This window comes from Panthera tigris, chromosome C2 (genome assembly GCF_018350195.1).
Source record: "Panthera tigris isolate Pti1 chromosome C2, P.tigris_Pti1_mat1.1, whole genome shotgun sequence".
Classification (NCBI taxonomy): domain Eukaryota; kingdom Metazoa; phylum Chordata; class Mammalia; order Carnivora; family Felidae; genus Panthera; species Panthera tigris.
The window spans coordinates 91,035,224-91,053,877 of record NC_056668.1 but is presented as its reverse complement, the minus strand read 5'-3'; the positions used below and the strand labels follow the sequence as shown (position 1 = coordinate 91,053,877).

Genomic DNA, 18,654 nt, shown 5'->3' with positions numbered 1-18,654 from the left:
ACTTGGTTTTCAAATCCTGTCTTTGCTACTTAGTAGACGTGTGACCTTGGGCAAGCTATATAACCTCTCTCTGGCAGTTTTCTCCTCATTGTATAATGAGAATAATAATACTATGTGCATGACATAGGATTGAGTATTAAATGATTTAATAAATGTATAGTACTTGAAATATTGCCTGGCCTATAATAATTAATCATTATTTATTACTTTATTATTATCATTTGGGAAAACCAGATCATGATCACTTTTTATAACTTTTCTATAGGAAACAATAGAGAAGTTAAGTCTTAATAGGCTGGATTTTTAAATAGCTAGCTAGTGTTTACCAGTTACATTTTATAAAACTGACATTTTTATTAGTGGTTTATCACTGGAATAATTGAGAACCATGTTACAATTACTAACATTTTCTGTTCAGAATTTTGAATGTTTTGTGATATATTACATGATGGAAGTTGTCATGATGCTTAAGGATACTTGTACTTAATGATAATTTTATCCTGTTCTACTTTCTTCTTTCTTTCCTTTTTTTTTTATTTTTAAGTTTGTTTGTTGATTTATTTTTGAGAGAGAAACAGAGAAAGGGAGCACGGAAGGGGCATAGAGAGAGGGAGCGAGAATCCCAAGCAGGCTCCACACTGTCAGCGCCAATGTGGGGCTCAAACCCATGAACTGTGAGATCATGACCTGAGCCAAAACTAAGAGTCAGATACTTAACTGACTGAGCTACCCAACCCAGCTGCCTCTGTTTTACTTTCCAATGTATTGAAATATTTGGATTTCCAGGAAAGAGGTATAAAATTGGGGCACATCTGAGTGATAGAAAGATGTCTTTTATTTTTGTTTTTAAAATGTAAGTAAGTTTTTAATTGTCAAAATTTGTTGTATAGACGTTTGTCAAAGTTATTTCAATTGCCAAGGAAATTCAGTGACAGGAAATGTTTTGCCTAATTGGTGGATTCTAAAGAATCTGTCCTTAAATGGTGGGAGGAATTTGCATGGATAATATAAAACAATAGCCAATAAAAGCATCCGTCAGATGTTTTTGAAACTATATTTGAAGGCACCTAGGTGGCTCAGTCGGTTGAGCAGCTGACTTAAGCTCAGGTCATGATCTTGCAGTTTGTGAGTTTGAGCCCTGCATCAGGCTCTGTGCTGACAGCTCAGAGTCTGGAGCCTGTTTCTGATTCTTGTCTCTCTCTGCCCCTCCCCTGTTCACACTCTGTCTCTCTCTGTCTCAAAAATGAATAAACATTAAAAACTTTTAAAAAAATTATATTTAAATATAAGTGTTTCTGATATTCTGGGATTTCAGGGTGTATCTACAAAAATTCTACCTTTCCTCAGTCTTTTCTTGCTTTCTATTTCATATTGAAAATGGGACTCATCACTTCTCAAAATGGTGAATTAGACTGGGGATTGTCAAGTTATGTTCCCCAGTCCACATCTGGCCCTCCAACTGTTTTCATAAACAAAGTTTTATTGGAACACACAACCATGCTCTTACATGTTGTCTATGGCTATTTCACATTGCAGCAGCAAAGCTAAAAAGGTGCAACAGAGATGGCCAGCAAAGCTAAAAATATTTACTATCTGAACAATTTCAGAAAAAAGCTTCCTAATCTGTAAAATAGACAGATCTGAATATGTATGTGAGAGCTTATTTTAAATTGCTGTTTCATACTTTCTCTGCGGGGAAGACTACCTGTCCTCACTAGATTTTACTAAGAGCATCAATAGTATTGACTAAAAATTGGCTATTGTTTCATGTGTTAATCTTTTCTTTTCATTTATATTATAAACTTCTGTAGCATGATTGGCATTGTAAGATTATCTATATAGAAAATATAAAATATTACAAATATAGGAAATAGGAAATGTGACTATTAAAATATTGAATGGGACAAGTGATTCATCTCTTGTATGATCACATTTTTTGTGAGACTATAAGCTGATTTGTTGAAGCAATGTACTGAGGTTAGGCACATTGACTTACATAATTCATGTGACTTGAAAAGAAGACATAAAATTATGGGTATTCAAAAGCAATGAAACAAAAAAAACCCAAGCTATCATGAACATCATTGTCTTAGTTCCCAGTAGCATCATTAAAAATAACCCTATTGATGTTTGAACTTATTTGGCCTTATGTTTGTATGCGTGGTGTTTTCTTCTCAGAATTCTTCGCCAATTTTCATCACATTTTCTTTCACTTTTGCTTATTTCATTCTAGCCTTTTTAGGCATTATTTCTGTGACTCTTTGCATAGTTTTTGTATTATTTTAGTTTGGTCTTAGTTTGGAGACCAGATGTAAGATCAGCACTCACATAGAGCTCTCATCAGTGCAAGAGTGATAGTGGGATTACCCTCTAACCCATGCAATCTTGTGAAGAGGCATTGTGCATCATCATAGCATCAGCAAATAAAACCCATATAAAGGCCACTTCCCTAAAGTCTTCTTCCTCTTTTTAAATGTAAATTTAAATAAACACCGTGAGTAGAATTTACTAGGATCAGAATCCAATGAGAGTTAGTCCTCTGTAAGGATTTCAGAACTTCCTCTAGTTCATTTGCCTGTAAGTGTTGTTTATCTGCTCTGGGGAGATGGTGCTGATTATTTAAAAATCAGAGATGAAAGAAGAAACCCCAAAGCAAGATGATTTATTTGCTTTTTGGTAAACTTGATTCTGGTTTGTAACCTTTGAAACATGGATTTTATGAGTGATAGTATTAAAATTTATACTCCCTCTAGAGTGTGTTGTTAATCATTATTGCTCTGCTGGGCCTCAGGATTACCTGTCTGCATTCTAATACAGCTTTCCTTAATATTTATATTGAAATACCAATGGTTCCTAAGACATCTCATATATTTCTATGAATGAACTAGGATTTGCAAGAAACAAGGGCTTGCCTCCAGAAATAAACTACAAAATATTAAATTCCTCTTAAAAATTTGTAGAATTTTTAAACCAGTGTTGATTCTATACTTCTGAAATAAAATATCTGATTCTAATGGTTGTACTTAAGTGGTCCAAAAAGTAGATGCAATTATTATCTAAGGATAGTTATAAATAAAAACAGTAAACAATGTGTACTTGATGTATAATTTAGTTCAGTGCTTGGGACATTTATTAAGCTTCTATTTTGGAAGTCCTTGCAGAGATGATGTCAGGTTCCAGTCCTTGGATGAAAAGGATTGAAGACAGACATGAGTATGTACAACTTTTCAGAGTGTGCAGATACATTAGTATGTTCTTGGATGTTCCCATCTTTAGCAGAGTGAAAAAGACACCAGAAATGGAACACGGAGCTACAGATGAATTTCAGGAAAACATACTACACTTTGGGGGAAGGTTTTGAGTCTTATTCACTGGTAGTAGTTGTCAGGATTTATAAGTAGGGCTTGAGGAGTGGGATGCTATCCTAGGCCCTCTGCTAAGCAGTAAGTGATTTGGAGTTACAGGGATGACCTCAAGCCAAACTTGTCGATGATATTTTCAGTTCTGCTAACTTCTTAGCACTGTTGAGAGGTCAGTCTTTTTTACATTTTGAGTAGAAAAGGAAAGTTGGGTATAGAGCTTGCCTAGATTTGGGAGTGGTATGCAAATGAAAAGACCCTTTTTGGAGGAGCTTCCCCACTTGAAGCTAATTCAGTCATTTATTGAGTTCTGTTGTGATTCAAAGAGTACAAGATAACACTGTTCTTTTTTTTTTTTTATTATTTTTTATTTTTTTAATATATGAAATTTACTGTCAAATTGGTTTCCATACAACCCCCAGTGCTCATCCCAAAAGGTGCCCTCCTCAATACCCATCACCTACCCTGCCCTCCCTCCCACCCTGCCCTCCCTCCCACCCCCCATCAACCCTCAGTTTGTTCTCAGTTTTTAACAGTCTCTTATGCTTTGGCTCTCTCCCACTCTAACCTCTTTTTTTTTTTTTTTCCTTCCCCTCCCCCATGGGTTTCTGTTATGTTTCTCAGGATCCACATAAGAGTGAAACCATATGGTATCTGTCTTTCTCTGTATGGCTTATTTCACTTAGCATCACACTCTCCAGTTCCATCCATGTTGCTACAAAAGGCCATATTTCATTTTTTCTCATTGCCACGTAGTATTCCATTGTGTATATAAACCACAATTTCTTTATCCATTCATCAGTTGATGGACATTTAGGCTCTTTCCATAATTTGGCTATTGTTGAGAGTGCCGCTATAAACATTGGGGTACAGGTGCCCCTATGCATCAGTACTCCTGTATCCCTTGGATAAATTCCTAGCAGTGCTATTGCTGGGTCATAGGGTAGGTCTATTTTTAATTTTCTGAGGAACCTCCACACTGCTTTCCAGAGCGGCTGCACCAATTTGCATTCCCACCAACAGTGCAAGAGGGTTCCTGTTTCTCCACATCCTCTCCAGCATCTATAGTCTCCTGATTTCTTCATTTTGGCCACTCTGACTGGTGTGAGGTGGTATCTGAGTGTGGTTTTGATTTGTATTTCCCTGATAAGGAGCGACGTTGAGCATCTTTTCATGTGCCTGTTGGCCATCCGGATGTCTTCTTTAGAGAAGTGTCTATTCATGTTTTCTGCCCATTTCTTCACTGGGTTATTTGTTTTTCGGGTGTGGAGTTTGATGAGCTCTTTATAGATTTTGGATACCAGCCCTTTGTCCGATGTGTCATTTGCAAATATCTTTTCCCATTCCGTTGGTTGCCTTTTAGTTTTGTTGGTTGTTTCCTTTGCTGTGCAGAAGCTTTTTATCTTCATAAGGTCCCAGTAATTCACTTTTGCTTTTAATTCCCTTGCCTTTGGGGATGTGCCGAGTAAGAGATTGCTACGGCTGAGGTCAGAGAGGTCTTTTCCTGCTTTCTCCTCTAAGGTTTTGATGGTTTCCTGTCTCACATTCAGGTCCTTTATCCATTTTGAGTTTATTTTTGTGAATGGTGTGAGAAAGTGGTCTAGTGTCATCCTTCTGCATGTTGCTGTCCAGTTCTCCCAGCACCATTTGTTAAAGAGACTGTCTTTTTTCCATTGGATGTTCTTTCCTGCTTTGTCAAAGATTAGTTGGCCATACGTTTGTGGGTCTAGTTCTGGGGTTTCTATTCTATTCCATTGGTCTATGTGTCTGTTTTTATGCCAATACCATGCTGTCTTGATGATGACAGCTTTGTAGTAGAGGCTAAAGTCTGGGATTGTGATGCCTCCTGCTTTGGTCTTCTTCTTCAAAATTACTTTGGCTATTTGGGGCCTTTTGTGGTTCCATATGAATTTTAGGATTGCTTGTTCTAGTTTCGAGAAGAATGCTGGTGCAATTTTGATTGGGATTGCATTGAATGTGTAGATAGCTTTGGGTAGTATTGACATTTTGACAATATTTATTCTTCCAATCCATGAGCAGGGAATGTCTTTCCATTTCTTTATATCTTCTTCAATTACCTGCGTAAGCTTTCTATAGTTTTCAGCATACAGATCTTTTACATCTTTGGTTAGATTTATTCCTAGGTATTTTATGCTTCTTGGTGCAATTGTGAATGGGATCAGTTTCTTAATTTGTCTTTCTGTTGCTTCATTGTTAGTGTATAAGAATGCAACTGATTTCTGCACATTGATTTTGTATCCTGCAACTTTGCTGAATTCATGTATCAGTTCTAGCAGACTTTTGGTGGAGTCTATCGGATTTTCCATGTATAATATCATGTCACAAGATAACACTGTTCTTAGGAGCTCATAGAATAGTGAGGGAGACAAAAGAATACACTAAGATTTCCCAGTCTATACTGAGGGAAAATTGGCTTGAATGCTTGTTTCGCACCCTAATCTATTCTAGGGCAGGGAATGTTCTCAGAAATTCTTCCCTTCTTGTTTTCCAGTACTCTTTTCTTTCTTCATTGAACCTACTTAGTTTCGGCCCTTTATACTTACTTGGTCCTGCACCAAACTATATCCCCTATTGATTTCAAAGAAGTCCATCATATTATGCATGCCATGACAGTTGTAAATTTATAACTTAATTGATGATTTGGTGGGTTATGTGGGAAGAAATCACGTCATGGAGCCCTCCATCAGCTCCACTTCATGTTTTCTCCTGTGTGATCATTTCTGATGCTCCCAAAAGCTCAGACTCCTATATGTTTTCTTCTCTATCTAGCAGAGCCCATCTACCAAGGATAGTCTGGTTTCCCCCTTTTCTACAAAAGTGTTGGTAGTTTTTTTACATTGTTGAATAAATAATACAGAAATTATAAATGGGATGTAGAGAGGGAGAAGCAACAGAAAGGAACTTAGAGATTTTGTAAGTAACTGGATTTAAAATGTCAAATTGGAACATGGTAATTATAGTGTTAGCCACTTTAAAACTTCATAGTAGATCTTGGAACAAATCCCTTTTAATCTCGTTCCAACTGTGTGGTTGACAGTAAAGCATCATTCCAAAGTATCCCTAGTATTTTCTGGGTCAGGAAAATACCACTTAAAGAAAAGAGAGGACATTTTGGAACCAAAATTATAATCTGGACATTTAATAATAAGACTCACTACATTCAAGAAATGCAAGCTATAAATTAAATAAATAAATAGATAAATAAAAGCAAGCAAGCTACATATAGAATCAAAAGAAAAAACAAAGTTATTAGGAAATCATGTGATTGTTGTGGTTGGATATTAAAAAAAACATTTTTTTTCTCCACTTTAAGCCCCATATGGCTGGCTGGCAACAACTTAAAAAAGCAAACACATGCATGTATTTATATATGTATATATATATGTATATGCATATATGCATTTATATGTATTTATATATGTATATATATGCATATATATGTATATGTGCTGTAGGAAAATATATTTTAATTGTGTACATTATGTTTGTCTATAAAAAACTAGAACAAATTAGTACTTCTGAAAAAAGTTATTTGATGGGATCTGCTGTTAAATTTCTTATATTGTGTATTGCACAATAGTTTTTAGTAAAAATAAATGTTATAAAGCCATTTATTTTTTTATTTATTTAAAAAAATTTTTTTTTAACGTTTATTTATTTTTGAGAAGAGACAGAGCATGAACAGGGGAGGGGCAGAGAGAGAGGGAGACACAGAATCCAAAGCAGGCTCCAGGCTCTGAGCTGTCAGCACAGAGCCCGACGCGGGGCTCGAACTCACGGACCGCGAGATCGTGACCTGAGCCGAAGTCGGCCGCTTAACCGACTGAGCCACCCAGGCGCCCCTAAAGCCATTTAAATAAAACTAAGATTTATCTGGTTTGTAAGAAAAAATGGAACATTTTTCACCAGTTGGTTTACTTCATAAAGGATTTCAAAATATAAACAATAAAAGAAATTTTTGACCTAAACTTAGACTTGGGATATACCCGTCTTTGTTGGTTTAATATAGTTGGGATGCTATGTAAGTACAGAGTGCTTTGATGCTGTTTGAATTTGTTTCACGTAAGTTCAGAAATGGGACAAATTACTGCAGCAGCTGAATGACATTATCACAGACTCTGTTTCTTTCTAACCTTCTGCTCTGCCATCCTCAAGATGTTAGCTTTGTCCTCAGACTGTCTCCTTCATGCTTACAAGATGACTACATCAGTTCTAGGCATCATATCCATATGTAACAGCAGGAGAAAAAGCATTTTGTTAGGAGGGTGGAAACTTTGCTAAGAATCCCAGCACACTTTCCTTCCATTTTATATGGGTAACATATATACCCTGAAGTCAATCTCTGGCAAAGGAATTGGGACCACTATGATTCACTGAGCCTAAATCAAAGTTGTCCTGAATCTGGGCATAAGCATTCACTCCAGAGTTTCTTAGGAAAAGACACCTAAGGTGAATCAGGGGCTCTGATTCACAGAAAAGAAAAGAAGAAAAATAGGTAGAAAGCCAATAGTGTTTATTAGAGAAATGATACAGCTGTAGGCCAGTGGTTCTAAACCCTGGGTGCACATTACAATTACCTAGGAAGCTTTTAAAAAAATATTTTGAATTGGTCTGGGTTGCACATAGATATTAGCATTGAACACATCCCCCTAGTGATTTTAATATGTAGCTACATTTGGGAACCAGTGTTGTAGGTAAACTGAAGATAGAATAAGGAGACAAAAACTTTCATGAGTCTGTACACATTTAGCTGCTTAAGCAGTTTTGCAGCTGTATTGAGCATTACTAAAAATTAACCATTGTCAAGCTGGGTAAAATTACCACCCTCAAATCTTGGACCACGGTTAATTTGCCAGACTTAAATGGTGCTCACTGCCATATTTACTGGCCATATTCCAGAAGAATGTATAATATTTGGGTACTTGGAGTACCCAGACAGTTTTCATAGCCAAGCTAAGTTGGGGTTTTATGTAAGGGTAGGAATGTCAGTGCCATATTTGTGATGAGAGAATTGAGTTGCAAAGAGGCTATTAGTGGGAGAGATAGAACTAGAGTTCTTATTATAGTATCCTGACAGCCAGGGTTTTCTCTTATTTCATGTTGCTACTTATGTTCTTGTTGTATTTGAGAAAGATGTCATGTGTTTTGATCAAGATAAAGCCTTATAATTATTATAAGTATATCATTTTTGACAGCTTACTGTGTATGAGCCAAGCACTCTGCTAGGTGTTTTATTCCTCCCCCAACATTTGTTTAATCCTAACAATCATATGCAGTAAATATTACTAACTCTACTTTATGGACAACAAAATTAGAAACAAAAGCTTGTTACTTCTCTCCTGTCTCTTAATTAGTTCACTTCTCTGGAATCTAGACTTTGAACCTATAATGCCAAAGATTGTACTGGCATATTAAATGCCAAAATGCATGTTTTTTCATTTTGCTGTTCACAGATATTTGACTTTATGCAGTTTACCAGTTCAGTAAATACCTATTGGCTGACAAATAGATAATAGATTCTGGGTAGCCCAGGATTGGATCGCATTTTACCTGCACATGCTTTACATGCACATAATTTATGTGTTTTTTAGAAGTAAGTTTTTGCCAGTTGCTTTGCAACTTCACCAAGAACTTAGCATATGATCAAAGAACAATTGAATGAATAAATGAAGTGGAGACTTGAGACTGCTTAATTTGGAGTTGCTCAAATTATAAAGACTAGTGAAACTACTTTGCTGATAATTTCCTTTCCCTTAGGAACTTAAAATATTAAAATTAAAGACTTTTAAGATGTAGCTTTAATTATACTCTAATATTTTCAAACAAATATTGACTTACTGGAAAGTGTGCCTTGACTTGTTCAGTCATAGTCCATATTGCCATTTTTAATAAAAAATAATACTCTTTTAATAAGAAGACATAATTAGTCTATATGGCTGACATTTATTCAGATACTTGTTTTACCATTTTTTCCAAATTGAAAAATAAGAAGAAAATAAACTTGGCAGTGGCTTCTAAGGACTGACTGGTTTAGTTTTTCATAGAGATAACATTTTCCAAATTACTGAATTATGATATTGAAAATGAAGGGCAAGCTCCTTGTTGGGGGAAAATGTTAGTGTAGCCCTAATACAGAATCTCATTAAAGCAACTGTCAGGATTTCTCTATTTTACCATCACCTCCCCTATTCTGTAAGAATCAACTGTCGTTTTGAGTGAGTGTACTGCCAAAGAGGCATTTACAAATAAATGAAAAATGTCACAATTGATTTCACTCCTTCCAGAATACTGTGTGTCAGCTTTGTCACAAACTGTCTTTGTTATTCTCTGTTTTAGATCTCCCAGCTGGACACTGGAAATAACTTTTGATGGTTTAGGGCCTCTCTCATTTGACCCCAGGTAAGCCCTCTATTGGTGACTTTTTACAAATATTTGTAAAACCGTTTGAACAGTTAAGAGAATATAAAAGCCTTTCCCCTCTTTTTCTCTATAACTGCTGTTTTTGTCAAAAGTATTCAGATGTCAATATTGTTTACTTACATTTTTGGACATTGGAGAGAATTATTCCATGCATTACAAAGCACTGTAAAATTATGCAATTATATTTCACATTCTCTTCTCCAGTACAATGGTTTGCTGTTATCATGCTTAATCTAATAATAATGCTAATAACCATATTACTTGTAAGGAAGTAATATGGCAATGCATTTCTTGTATTTTGAAATCTGTCTAAATTTTTATCATTTTTATAATATAATCTTGAATACATGTCTTTCGTATAATTTGTACATAATATCATTGATACATATTCATTTTTGTCATCACCCTAAACCAGTCCACTATTGTGCACTCCTGCCATCATGCTAACATTATTGAGGTCTTGTACTGCGCCACGTACTGTGCTAAGCAGTTACACAAATTATCTTCCATAAATGTATCATAGTGGTACTTGAATTCTGAGTTAATATGGATTTGGAAAAAAAAGGAACTAATTACAAATTGCTAGCAGCTTTTTTTATTATGGATATGAAATTAAAGTAAAGTAAATCTTCATATAATTATACTTTAAGAGATTTTAATCAGTATAATTGGTTAGAGATTGTGCCGTCATTTGAGATTATTTAGCTTTCTACTTGAAAGATCATGGAATGGACCAATTAGTAATATTCTGTTTCTCTTGGAAATAGAAGTTGAACTAATTCACTCATTCATTCAACAAATATTTATTGAACACTTATTATGTGCCATTTACTTTATATTGACGACATGATGGTGAAGAATTTGTATCTGCTTCTCAAGACCTCACAATGTAGTGGCAGTCAGTCAAAAAATAGGCAAATACAAGGTAGTATAATGAATGAAAACAATAGGGGAAAGCATGGGGTACAGTAGGATAAATGCAGTGAGCACCTAAGCCAGACGCGAGATGGATGCTCAGGGAGTGATGTGTCAGTAGAAGGTGGAGGAAGATTAAGTTGTAGTTGCAGAGTGGTTTGTAATGTCTGAAGTAGAGTATTTAAGATAGCGTGATATGTCTATAAAGAATTAAGCATGAGGCAGATCATGAATGTCCTCATGAGCCATGCTTAGCCATGCTTAGGAATTTAGATATAATTATGAATAGTGGCAGTTAAATTAGAAAGACTTCATCTGATATTGGATGTTCTCTTCAAATCCGGCTGGTCAAATTCTCACAGCACTAGTTACTGTGCATAATAAAGGAGGTCATCTTCCTCCTTCACACCTATATAAATGTTTTTATTAGAATATAAGGTCTTTAGAAGCAAGAACCTGGGTTAATTCACCGTGTTTTCTCAGGATCTATTTTAGTACTTTGCACATAGGAGGCTCTCAATATTTATAGTGTGGGATGACAGAATTAAATGTAAAACTCTGGAAAATGGATAAGTTGGCCTACCAGGGGCTTCCTTCAAAGACTCACCACTTATGACTCCTTCTTTCCCTGATCAGTTGTCACAAATGGTAAAATTCTTTTCCACATCTCCTCCTTACTTTTTGATTCATAATAAGATGTTCCATCAAAGTAAATCCGTATGGAATGCAATTTTAACAATAAATAACATGTCAATTTGTAAATAAAAAATGTCAATGAATTCTCTTTAAACAGTCTAAAAAAGTTTTGGAGGAAACTAAGAATAAGTGAAGAAAATGATTTTTAGCAAAAGAAGAAATAAACAATATAACCAATTTTAATTTATTCATTTTCTAACTCTAGAAAATACATTAGTTAACATACATTATAAAAGCTTATAAATACATTATAAATGTTAAAATGCATTATGTAATTCTTTTGTAATGAGAGAGATGGAATGGTAACTTTGGTTACACTTTTTATATATTTTAAGATAACAAATAAAGAGGATAAATTTTATTTGTTTTTTAAGCAAAAATAACTTAATAAGGACTTTAAATATTATGGTGATGGGGGGGCAGTGCCTGGATGACTTGGTCAGAAGAGCATATGACTCTTGATCTGGGGTCATGAATTTGAGCCCCATGTTAGATGTAGAGATTACTTAGATAAATAAATTATTTAAAAAATTATGGTGATTAACAAATCACAAAAGTACTTTAGTGTACAGTTGACCTAGGGAGTCGTGCCCCAGGTGGTTGAAAATGTGTGTATAACTTTCAACTTCCTCAAAATTAACTGCCAATAACTTGGTGCTGACTGGAAGCCTTAGCGATAACATAAATAGTTCATTACCACATATTTTGTATGTTATATGTATTTTACACTATATTCTTAGAATAAAGTAAAGTATAAAAAAGAAAGTGTTGTTGAAATGATAAGGAAGAGAAAATACATTTATGGAACTATGTATAAGTGGACCTGCATAGTTCAAGCCCATATTGTTCAAAGGTCAACTGTATATTATTGTATAATGTGGACATTTTGGGTTCAGTTATAAACATAGATTCTATATTTCTTACCACTTTAACAGGGGCAGTTCTCCATTCTACAGACTTTTCTTTGACCAGCTTTTCTGGCATTATTCCTTTAAATGTCCTGTTTTATGGTCATTTTTCTGCTGGATTGTCCTTTGAGACCAGTGGAGTATTTCTGAAAATTTTTTTGGCATGACCACATGTAATTCTGGAAAGATTGTGAACACCCACCCAAAGCTGCACAGAGTAAGGATATCAGCTTTCATGTCTTTTTAGTGCCGTAAGGATAAGGAGATACAAACTAGTAGTTTCAATAAACCCAATAATTTTGGCAGAATATTTAAATTATGTTTTTTCCCCAAAACTAAAAATAACCTTTAAAAGTACAAAACCTAACCATATAGAATATTTAAGCAATAAAGAAAATATAAACAAGGATGCCATATGGTGTTAATGTAACCTATTGTCCATAGGGTAATGACAACATTTTGCAAAATGAAGAAGAGGCACTTCTCAAAGAAATGCTGCCTAGTGTGATGGATTAATAGACATTTATCTGGCTTGCTATCAGTCAAAATACAGGCTAAGAATACCCAAATAAAACAAATAAAATGAGGAGTAGAAATTAAGAGTAGAAAAGTAAATTAAGAGTAGTAAAGAAGCAGAAGTGAGAGCAATAAAACTGGGGAATGTTGTGGAGGGGATCAGGATATGCCATGTCTGATTTTGCCTCTTTGGCATAAGAGTTATTTTGAGCTGAAGGTATTTGAGTTCCTGAAATCCCTTATCTGCCTAAACACAGAGACTTCCAAAAAGAACTCAAAGTCATTACATCCCTTTCTGCAAAGAAACTCTAAGATTACCACACCCTAACAGATACTACCACAATGCTGTCACATCCTTCATTTATTTTCCTAAAGGCCCATTTATTTTTCCAAATAGTGATTACTTTTCCAAGGTTCCCTTTCTCCTGCTTCCTTTCCCTTAGCAAGTTAGATATATAGACCCCAAATTCTAACCTTATCTTTGAATTACTCATCTCTAAGTACTGTCTTGTGTATGTCCAATGCACATGTTAATGAATTTTTGTTTGGTTTTCTCTTATTAATCTCTCTTTTGTCAGTCTCATTTACAGAGCCCTGGCCAACAAGTTATGATGGGCAGAAGGCAAAAAGATTTCCTTTCCTACAGTTGAGGCCTAGGGGTTCATAACACACAGACACAATACGTATTATGGATTTAATTTTAGGAATATTTAGTGTAGGAATTTGCTTCCCCACACCTCCTATGTCAACATTTGATATAAGCTACCTCTTGTTATCCAGTCTCAGTTTAGCAGTCCTGCATCTGATCTAAAGCTGGTCCAAGTGAAATAGACAAACAAATGAAGAGATTAAAGGTGAACCACAAAGGCATTCTAAATGTCTTTATAATCCCTCTAAAATATGGTTTTTTTTTTTTTTTTTTTTTAGCAAAAACATGACCCTCTGTCTTTAACAACTATAGGTTTCTAATATATAAAATAAAAATTTGGTTACAGATCTTCTACTTTTGATGGGGTTACATCCCAATAAACCCATCGTTAAGTTGAAAAATAACCTGTCTAAAATGCATTTAATGCACTTAACTTACCAAACATCATAGCTTAGCCTAACCTACTTAAAAAAAATAGTTTTTTAAATGTTTCTTTATTCTTTGAAGGAGAGAGAGAGAGAATGAGCAAGGGAGGGGCAGAGAGAGGGAGACACAGAATCAGAAGTAGGTTCCAGGCTCTGAGCTGTCAGCACAGAGCCTGATGCGGGGCTTGAACTCACGAACTGCAAGATCATGACCTGAGCCAAAGTTGGATGCTTAACCGACTGAGCCATCGAGGTGCCCCTTAGCTTACCCTACTTTAAATGTGTGCAGAACACTTACATTAACCTATATTTGGACAAAATGATCTAACTAAAGCCTGTTTTATAATAAAGTATTGAATAGCTCATGTAATTCATTACATGTGGTCCTGAAAGTGAAAAACAGAATTGCTATATGGATAGCAGAATGGTTGTAAGCATATGGGTCATTTACCCTTGTGATTGCATGTCTGACTGGAAGTTGCAAGTCTCTGCCTTTGCCCAGAATCACAAGGGAATATCATACAGCATATTGCTAGCCCAGAAAAAGATCAAATATCAAAATGTGAAGTACAGTTTCTACTGAATGTACATCCCTTTTGTATCATCTTAAAGTTGCAATATCATGAGACTTTGTAAATCAGGGATCATCTGTAATTTTCTTAATGTGTAAAAGAGCCCAAGGATATCAGCCCCAAATCCATAATGTCTTAACATTTATAAGTGTACAAACTTTAACAATAAATAGGAATTTCTAGTAAGACAAAAATGGTTATTTCCTGGCTGTATCATAAGAGCTCAAACAAATCAGAAAAATCACTAACTCATTATATATTGGAAGTAGGGAATCAAAAGTAGGGAATCAAAAGTTCACAAAATAGAATTTCTTTTAGTAAGAAGAAAAAAAAGGCAGAAGATGTAGCCAAGCCTGCCAGTGGGATGTGTAAACAACTGTAAGCTGGACGAGTGGCCGAAGGATGGCTTCCGGCTGGACCAGGTGTTGGTAACAGTATGAAGCACAGGCTGCCTTGTTTTGGGGTCATTTCCTATGCTCGTTCTGTCTATTGGTTTCCTTCTTTTGCTTTCACCTTCTGGCTCTGACAGCACCTGTTCTATACTATTACCTTGGCAGGCAGCCTTAATGTACATTTTAACAAAATCTCTGTGCCAAATTTTCTTCTTAAGTTACCAAAGACAATTGTTAAAAAACTTGGAGAAGAAGTAGGACAAAGCAAAACAGTTTTCTGTCAAAGCTTTGATAGTCAAATATATTATTGGCAGGAAGACCTCTTGTGAATTTTGCACACAACATTAGAAGCTGACTGTTGACAAGGATAACTTTAATTGTTTTTAATTGTCTCGACAAAGGGGTATAAATCTCCTCCATTCCATTACTGTTTATTGAACGTCTGTTCATGCTAACATGCCCAATTTGGCTTCTCTTTTTCATTAATATAGCTATGCAGATTTTCAGGAGTACGTTTTTATTTTGTTTTGTTTGCATTAGGACAAAGCCTTTCCCAGCAATACAGCATGGCTCATGACAACTTGTTGCCTGGATACTAGGGACTTCACATATGGGTTTTCTTAATAATAGGTATTTTGAATTTCTCTCTTGAAAATTTGATAGAATTTTCTTCTGTTAGTAGTTGTGGCCCATCTATGTACTATTTGCCATATGGGTATGGAAGGGGAGAGTTAAAATAAAACATCTCTCAAAACAGGAATAACAGTTTCTGTTTGGGACACATACTTATTCTACTGTAAGTAAGGTTTTGCACACAGAACTCTACAAAGCTTTTCTCACATATTTTTTTTTACTCTTACCATATTGTTCTTCTTTAATTCCAAACTTTTATTGGATATTTATTCCTAAAATATTAAAATTCAGGTAACATGAATTTCAAAGAAAACTTTTCAGAGGCTCCTTCCTCTCAATACCTATTACACCATCCTCCACATTCCATTTGTTTTTAAACCCATTTCATTTTAACTTGGAATGAAGCACACTAAAAATTATGAAGAGACTTTAGTAAAGAATTTTTGTAACAGATTATTATTTTTTTTTAATTTTTTTAAACGTTTATTTATTTTTGAGACAGACAGACAGAGCATGAACGGGGGAGGGGCAGAGAGAGAGGGAGACACAGAACCAGAAGCAGGCTCCAGGCTCTGAGCCATCAGCCCAGAGCCCGACGCGGGGCTCGAACTCACGGACCGTGAGATCATGACCTGAGCTGAAGTCAGACGCTTAACCGACTGAGCCACCCAGGCGCCCCGAGTAACAGATTATTTTTGATTACCAGATATCTGAATAATCTTTTGTGAATTTTTTACATAATGATCTAATTGCTTCTAAATTAGAAAGTTGGAATGTGTGACAACATTGATTGATATGTGCTAAAGTACAGATTCAGGTCAGAAAGATAAAAGGCAATAATTAAATAACATGAAGGATAATCTAGGGATTTGACAACTGTATAAGTACAGTATGTTTATTTAGTAAATTTAAAGTGGGTTGGTCAGTGAACCATTCAGTATATCCTGAGTATGTGGCATGTGTATGAAAATGCACCATATGCTAAGAAATATATATTTTAAGCAGTCAAAAAGCTGTACTGGACTCCATTTATGATTTTAGTTATAGAATGTGGCATTCTGTATGTTTCCTGCTGCACAACTGTCTATAATAATAGGAAAACAAAACTGGCAATGAAAAAATAAGACAAAATTGGGGATAGGAACATATTTAAATAGGTGCTAATATGAAGTGGAAGCAGTGTTTGTCAAAGCCATTAGATAAGAGTTAAATATGTGTGCTGTGGAATTTTCAGAGAAGGCATGTTTTGAAGTCAATATGACTTGACTGGACTGTGACAGATGAGGAGATTTTTGGTAAATGAGACAGGTAAATAGAAACCTTTCTGGGATGACCAATAGAATGAACTATAAAAGTAGTCCTTTGGTAGTAACACCAGGGAGAATGGCAGTGCGAGAAGACCTTAGTGACTGGAACAGAGGATTTGTCCTGGGCAGGTACTGGATTTGAAGAGAAGTAAGCAGTGTCAGGATTTCACAGCCAGGTAGAGTACTTTAAACCTAGGCAATGGGCAGTGTTAAGTTCTTGAGCTGGGTGTGCCATTATGAAGAAAGGTCTTCTGTGGAAGGAACCAGTAAGAGGCAGGATGGTTGTCCGGGAAGGAGTTGGGACATCTGTGTGTAAGAAGAGTAGGCCAAATTAGGATATGATGGGAGAGTGAATGAAGAAATACAGTGTAAATAATTAAGCTATTTTACTGATGCTTATTTCTTATTTACAAATATAGTACAATAATTAACACATTCCAGAGATAGTAATTAGCAATCAGGTTAAATTACTTTGATTACTTCTTTTGCATTTAACGAAAAACATTTTGAGAAAGCTACTTTCTGAGGTGTTTTATAGATCCTCTCTCTATAGTGTCTCTTTTGCTTTTACTTCATTCTTTTCCTCTCCCTTTCCCTCACTTAGGTCTGTTTCTCTGTCCTCTCTTTCCAAGTTTTCCTTCTTAAAATTTATTTAGAAAAATTGTTTTTAATGTTTAATTAGAGAGAAAGAGAGAGAGAATGCACACAGGTGAGAGCCGGGGAGGGGCAAAGAGAGGGAGACACAGAATCTGGAGGCTCCAGGCTCTGAGCTGTCAGCATAGAGCCTGACACGGGGCTTGAACTCACCAAAAGTGAGATCATAACCTGAGATGAAGTCAGATGCGTAAGCAACTTGGAGGTGCCTCTCCAAGTTTTCCTTCTTAAACAACAAAAGTTTAGGCTGTGTTTTATTTTTAAATCATTTTATGTAAGTATTCTCCAAACAGTTTAAAACTTATATAGGCTTAAAATGAAAAAAACAAAACAAAAAAACAAAAAACAAAACCCAAAAACATAGCAACCTGCTACTACCTCTGTCCATTCCTACTCCTAAGAGATGAGTTTCAGCTGTTCCAAGTTTTTCTTCTGATAGCTCTGTGCTTATGTAGTTATCTCTTAATTTATAAATTGTTATTATCCATTGACTTCTTGTTTTGTTGGTTGAGACTTTATTTTTCTAAGATCACATCCCAGCTATCCAAATTACCCTCCATTTTAATTAGAAAGTTATATCACAGTTGACTGTTAAATTAATGGTTTTTACATTTGTAATCACTGAGTATTGTTTACTTCTGAACCAGTACATGCATTATGATTGTTTTTTTCTGTCTCACATACTTTTCTTTATACATTTTATATGTGTCTGTTGTTATTTGTTCCCCAGTGTTCTATAACAGGGCTATTAAGTGGCTATCAATAGCATTATTAAATGATCTTTGTTGTTCTCAGGAAAGCAGGTCCTTTAATGCCTTGTTATTGAAGGCAGGGGCTGAAGTAAAGAACTTTGGTCCTGAGGAAATGAGAACAGTGAGAGATCCCAGAAGAAACTAAGAAAAAAGTGTTCTTTTGAAACACCAGCAAAATAAACTCCTGGAGCTTGGTGGGGAGAGAGAGAAAGGTTGAGAGTGAAGAATGGAATGTATTTAGGAAAAGTTTATAAAATAATTATTAGCTACATTAAACTGTTCTTGTTTTTGCCCTGGAAATATTCCTGTTGTGTCCCTTCATTCTCTTGCATCATTAAAAAAAAATTTTTTTTAATGTTTATATGTATATGAGAGAGAGAAAGAGAGACCGAGTGAGAGCAGGGGAGGGGCAGAGAGAGAGGGAGACAGAATCGG

General features: G+C 35.4%; 1 protein-coding gene across 16 annotated transcripts in view; it reads left to right on the top strand.

The window, feature by feature from the left end:
- The window catches only part of NAALADL2 (N-acetylated alpha-linked acidic dipeptidase like 2), a 1,331,477-nt gene that overhangs the window by 85,185 nt on the left and 1,227,638 nt on the right, over positions 1-18,654 (top strand). For 13 of the 16 annotated variants that reach the window (XM_042998927.1, XM_042998921.1, XM_042998913.1 and 10 more), the window contains one exon: positions 9,717-9,779. The gene's annotated coding sequence lies outside the window, so the exon portion shown is untranslated. Of the gene's footprint in view, positions 1-9,716; positions 9,780-12,346; positions 12,537-14,799; positions 14,906-18,654 lie in introns of all 16 variants that reach the window. The other 3 variants (XM_042998922.1, XM_042998924.1, XM_042998925.1) reach the window with 3 other exon arrangements.